This window comes from Asparagus officinalis, chromosome 6, assembly GCF_001876935.1.
Source record: "Asparagus officinalis chromosome 6, Aspof.V1, whole genome shotgun sequence".
NCBI classification, from domain to species: Eukaryota; Viridiplantae; Streptophyta; class Magnoliopsida; order Asparagales; family Asparagaceae; genus Asparagus; species Asparagus officinalis.
Window position 1 is genome coordinate 6,700,528 of NC_033799.1, and position 6,167 is coordinate 6,706,694.

Here is a 6,167-nt window from a genome sequence, read left to right on the forward strand (position 1 = left end):
AAAATAGATGGTTCGAACTGTTCCACTACTCACTACATTCCTAGATATGAGAGATTATTAACTCTAGAGCCTTTATTGGAGTCATTAATCTGAAGATATATCACAGAAATCACTTTAATTCATTTCGATGTTGGATCGGGCCCACACAGAATCCTACCCAGCCCAACAAGTAGAGAAAAGAAAAGATCCATGCCCTATTGCGACTTCCCGCAAAGAACAGAGGCAAAGGTTTCATTTCATTTCCCCCCCTCCACTAATTGAATTTACACTATATTACACAACTGTTGCAGATAAGTCCAATATTAAAGTAGTTTTTTTTTCTATGGCAAACGACAAATTGCACTTATTAACCCAATTTTTAAAAAAATATGAAAAATGTATTACGAATTCTGTATTAGCATAATATTCTTTGCTTATTAGCATAATCTTCTGGCAAAATTAAGAAAACTATCTTAAACTTTGACTTTCTAAAAAAATCATCTTACGAACTTTGTATATTTTTGCCTGAAAAAGAATTTTGTTAATTTATGTCAACATACTAACATAAAAAATAAAAATAACGATATTTTTTTTTGAAAACTTTGTAATGGAGGTGATAAGAGAAGTGAAATAATAAATGCTCAGGCGACTTATTTACTTTGATGCCTGTCATGAATAAAAGTGAGTTATAAATGAAAACTTATTACATGTTTTAAGTAAAAAAAAAATTGGATGATTAGTTCCCAAAAAAATAATAGTTTCTTAACATTTATTCTCCTCAAAACGTTGACTAAGTTTTTGTTTTTGGTCAAAAACGGAATTTTCGCAAAAAAAGAGAGAGAATAAACCAGCAAAAAATATTCACGAATAATAACTTTTCATTTTGTCACTTAAAAAAAAAGTTACAAAATAATAAACGCTCGTTATTCCATCACCCAATCGTTCATGCGAATAAATCACCTCCCATAATTCCCCATGGCCACCGACATCGGCATGATCGGCACGGCGAAGTAGCTCTCCATCAGGACCCTCGACTGAACCTTCTCCATCGCCGCTGCTCCGTCGACGACGCCCTTCATGAGATCGGCGTAGCAGCTCTTCACCCTCTTCATCGCCCTCAGGTACCGCGACACGAGGAGGCGGAGCCGGAGGCGCGGAGGAACCCGGCGAGGATCTGACGCCACCGAGCAGCTCCACCGCCGTCGGCCTCCGAGGCGGCGAGATGCTCGGCATGGCGGCGGCGGCGGCGGAGGTGGAGGCGGCGGGGGCCGGCGGTGGAGAGAGGGAGGAGGGTTTTGGCTTCTTGGGTTGGGGACGGCATTTTCGGGATCTTGATCCTCTAGAGGGAGGGGGAGAGAGAGAGAGAGAGCGCTTTTTGTTTTGTTTTAATAGAGTTTAGAGAGAGAAAGAGGAGGTCTTGGGTTGTGTGAATTAATTTATAGCGGAGTAACAGCTAGCATTGCTTTGTTATGAGGAGTAGGATTAGGGGATTTATTGGTAATAATTAGATTACATCACATAAAACAGAGAAAGTATACCACATGGTCCCGGTTTATAAGTATTAAATGTGAATTAAATGAATATCAATTCTTTAATCATTGAATTTCAGAATTCGTGCATGTATCCGATGGTTTGACATTTATTTGGTGAACATTAAATGATCATGGACCGTGATATCACCTCCATGGAACTAATGCATAATAAGTTGACTCATAAACAAGGGTAGATGACACTTAAAAACCTTATAAATTCACTCACTTTGCACTTGTATACCCCACATATCTTAAGTTTGTTTAAAATTAGCACGTTTGTATACCCTCTGTTATGCAAACGTGAAATTTTTTATTTGCATGTTCTCATATGACACTTAGAACCAATTAGTATGTGAGCGTCGAGCAAAACTTTTCTTGTATGCATAATGGAGCATGCTAAGGAGTCAATTTTAAAAAACTTAAGAGTATCTAAACGCTGCGAGAAATAAGTAAAAACATATAAGTGCAAAATGAGTAAAACTAAATTAAAAGATATTTATTTGCTACTTAGCCTAAACAAATTGGGGGAGTTACCATGGTTAACTAGGTTTAATATGATTAAGTAACAAATTATTTTATAAAATAAATCAGCTCATATAAATATTAAATGTGAAGCTCTTTTATTTATATCACCGGTGACACTTATCAATATTCAACTTGTTCATTTGCAGATATATACCTGGCCTCTCCTGCGATTTGACGAGGGACAAGTGTTAACAAATGAGTTCAAAAATAATAAATGTTACTGAAGGCATCAATGATTATTTACAAAATTTTCTAAATATTAATATTATTTTCCAATCATAAAACGCAATTGTCTTGGACATAGTTAAAATGTAGAAACAAATGTCTTCACGGTTTTTTATTCAATATCCCTTCAATTAATATCCCTCAACTAGAATAATTTTCATCTGTTAATTAACGATTCTATTCAATTGATCCTTATTAATATAATCTAATTATTCTTTCAAAAAATTTACCAAGTTAGACAAATTGAATATAGTCAATCCACTTATTAAGCGGGTTTAGAAGGGATCTAGATTTTTAATCTGTTAAAGAAGTAGATTTGATATAATTTTGATTTATTTAAAAAAAAAACCACCCAAAATAGATGGGCGTCTTCGTGTGGAGAGCAATTTGGTTTTGTTTTTCTTCATTTGTGGAAAAGTGCTGTAAAGTGTATAATAAAGGACAGACATAGGAGCATTATATAAGGCAAATGCGATAGTCTGAGTATCGAAACGCTTGAGTCCACTGCAAGAGACTATTGGCATGTGTGAGATGTGTCGCTGGACTCGTTTAATATTTATACTACTTTTGTCTCTTTAGAAAGAAATCGCTTGTTCTATAAAGCGGAAACTTGAAATTAAGTTGAAAGTCATTCCTAAATTATGGCTAATATTGAAAATAATTTGGATTATACCATGTAAATTTTAAGTTATAGGCTCATAGATGGATAAATTTGGAGTTTTAAACTAGAAAATGAATATATTTTCAGAAGTGAATAACATCAAGAAAATCTTAACGCAAAAATAAACTACCGAAAGGGGTAATACGCAAATAGCCTAAAATAAAAAGGATCAATATATTTAGATGTAAAAGGCGCCGCGGGTGAGCGGAAACGAGAGAAGAGACAAGATTGGAGGAAGAGTTGACGAATAAGGGGCTGTTTGGTTGGTTTCCTAAAAACCAAGAAAAGGAAATCGGTACAATGAAATCAATACAATAATATTTTTATTCATTTCCATCCCTAAAACTCACCCACAACATCTAATAAAATATTATTTTTATCCTCCAACTCATCTCCTTTCTTACCTTTAAAAATAAACCAAACACAAGAAATGTGTCACATCATCCAACTCATCACATCTCATTTTATCTCATTTTTAAAAATCACACACATCATCCAATAATATTGTGACAACTCATCTTATCTCATTAAACATTCCTTTCCATCCATTTCCTCAAAAAAAAACAAGAAATCAATTTCCTTAAGTACGTGTCACATCATCCAATAATATACCTCCAACTCATCTCATCTCATCTATTTTCTTATTTTTAAAAACGAACCAAACACAAACAACCTCAAAACATCATCCAATAATATACCTCCAATTCATTTCCTTATTTTTTTAACCAACCAAACAACCTCAAAACAAGTTTTTTTTAAAAATCACTCACATCATCCAATAATAAACAACCTCAAAACAAGTTTTTTTTAAAAATCACTCACATCATCCAATAATAAGGTGACAACTCATCTCATATCATCTCCTATTCTATATTTTCCTTCTTTTTTAAGCCAACCAAACAACTTCAAAACCATTATAATAGGAAATAGGTTTCCTATTTTTTGATTTCCAGGTTTTTTTTGCCAAACGAACAGCCCCTAAAATGGCGGGATTCCTTTTGTACGGCACTGGGCCCGGCCAAATTTATAAATATTGTATACGGTCTTTTGCAGAAAGTTATTTAAAAAGGATAAATCTTAACGGTACAAAATCCAGGTTGAAATAAATGAACGGTGGTTAAAGGTGAACGCATAGTCTAAAATTTGCGGTAAAAGACGTTAAATAACTGGCGAATGGGGAATTATGAGTGCACTACGTGGGCCACGTGATGAAGCTGGGGATACCGTTGGCGTTTCTTGCGAGCGAGGAGATTGCACGAATATTATCAGTTGTTTTTCACTACGATCCCAAACTTTTAACCTATTTATGTTTATGTCCATCCACTTTCCAAATTGCTAGTAACGCAAAATGTCCTAGTGGATTATTCTTAAAATCATTTTGTATATTTTTTGCAGTTTAATACGCAACAACTTACGACAAATATAAAGACATGGTATAGCAACTAACAACAAAACATAGTAGCTTACAACGAAATAATATCATACACCAAATTACTAAAATTGATAAAGTGAGTTTAGAAATAATAAAGCTGGATATATTTGGGTTTTAAGACTGATTCTAAAAATTGTTGGGTTAACAATTAAATGAGGTTAAAACTTAGGGTCTGACGTAAACAAAAATATTATGAATTGGTTTCTTCATATTTTTTTAATGGGATAAAAGGTCATGTATTAATATTGTAGAAGTTCCTCGTGACTCGATGAGATATACTTATTCTTAGTTTAAATTATATAAATGTACGTTATAATTGTTTATTAAAGGATAAGGACAGTAATTGAAAGGAAAGGCTCCAAATGCTTATCAGATGCTTATCAGGGAAATTAGTTGGGATAATATTATAATTATGATCATTTAATTAAAAAACTGTATATAATATCCTTTCATGACGCATATGTTCTGTTAAGCTTTCCTTTCTCTTATGGTTTTGCTATTTGTCACGCGGGATGGGTGCGCAGCTCATCTCGCGTGACAAATAGCATTTTCGTTTCTCTTATGATTTGTGGCAATAGTTCTATGCACTTTATTTTTAAAAAATAAATCATTTTTGGTCACTTCTCGTTTTCAATATCATGGCATCCCCAAGTTGCTATAAAACATTTATTTTGACATGAATTAATAATGCTTCATAATTAATCTTAAGTAGTATGACCCTATTAATTAATATTTTTCAAAACAAGTATCACCAAATACTAACTTTATTACAAAGTGACTCATAATTTTGTGTAAAAAAAAATTTCTTCTTCTCTCACAAGCTCTATAGTTACTCTCTTTTTTCTTAGAAAATAAAATAAATGCAATTAATTAAGAATACAAATTATAAAATTGGTTGGAGGCTTTATTGACCATTCGTGCAAATTATTTTCTTTCATACGATAATAATAGCAAGGACATCTAATAATTGAGTTTATAATTAGGGTTATGTATGTGTCATTCATATTAGGCTATACCAAGTACGAAACATGTATAGACATTTTTGTCTACTGATTAACATGAGAGATGGAATAATAAAATAACACTACAGGCACACTCTCCACCACACTCTCCACCACATCCCCTCTCCTGCTACAGTGCAGGGGGCCCACCTGAGATTTTTTAAAAAATCTCAGGTGGGCCCCCCTGCACTGTAGCAGGAGAGGGGGGTGTGGTGGAGAGTGTGCCTGTAGTGCCACTCTAATATTTATAGTCCCCAGGAGCGGTCCAGTAGGTCACACGACAAAACCGCGTCACTCCCTCGTGAGTGAGGGGGCTATATTCCATTCTTGAGTGCACGAAAGGTGCAATAACAAAATATAGCTCCCATATAAATTAATGATGTACTTCTAAGAGTCTGATAACAACACAAATTCCACGCATAATTTCTGATAAATGCCGGTACTAATTAAACCTGATAGAACAGCATCATGTATCAATTAATTAAATAGATCTCCCCCTGAAAGTGCGTAACTTGATGTATATTTATTTTAATAAAGGACATGATCTCTAGAAAATTAGAAATTAATTAGCTAAATGTTCAGGTTAGTCCTTTTTTTTAAATGATCTTCAAGTAATCATCCAACATCCAGTAGCATCAGTTGATGACAGCAACGAAGGGGGCTAGAGTGAACAAGATGATGTTGACCTTCACTTTGAAGTCACGATCCTCGACCGGCTCCATTTGCCTGCTTCTTTTAAGTTCCTTAGGGTTCTTAATTCTTATTTTATTTTAGAAAGAGAATAGATAATTAAATTTTGAAAAAAAAAGGAA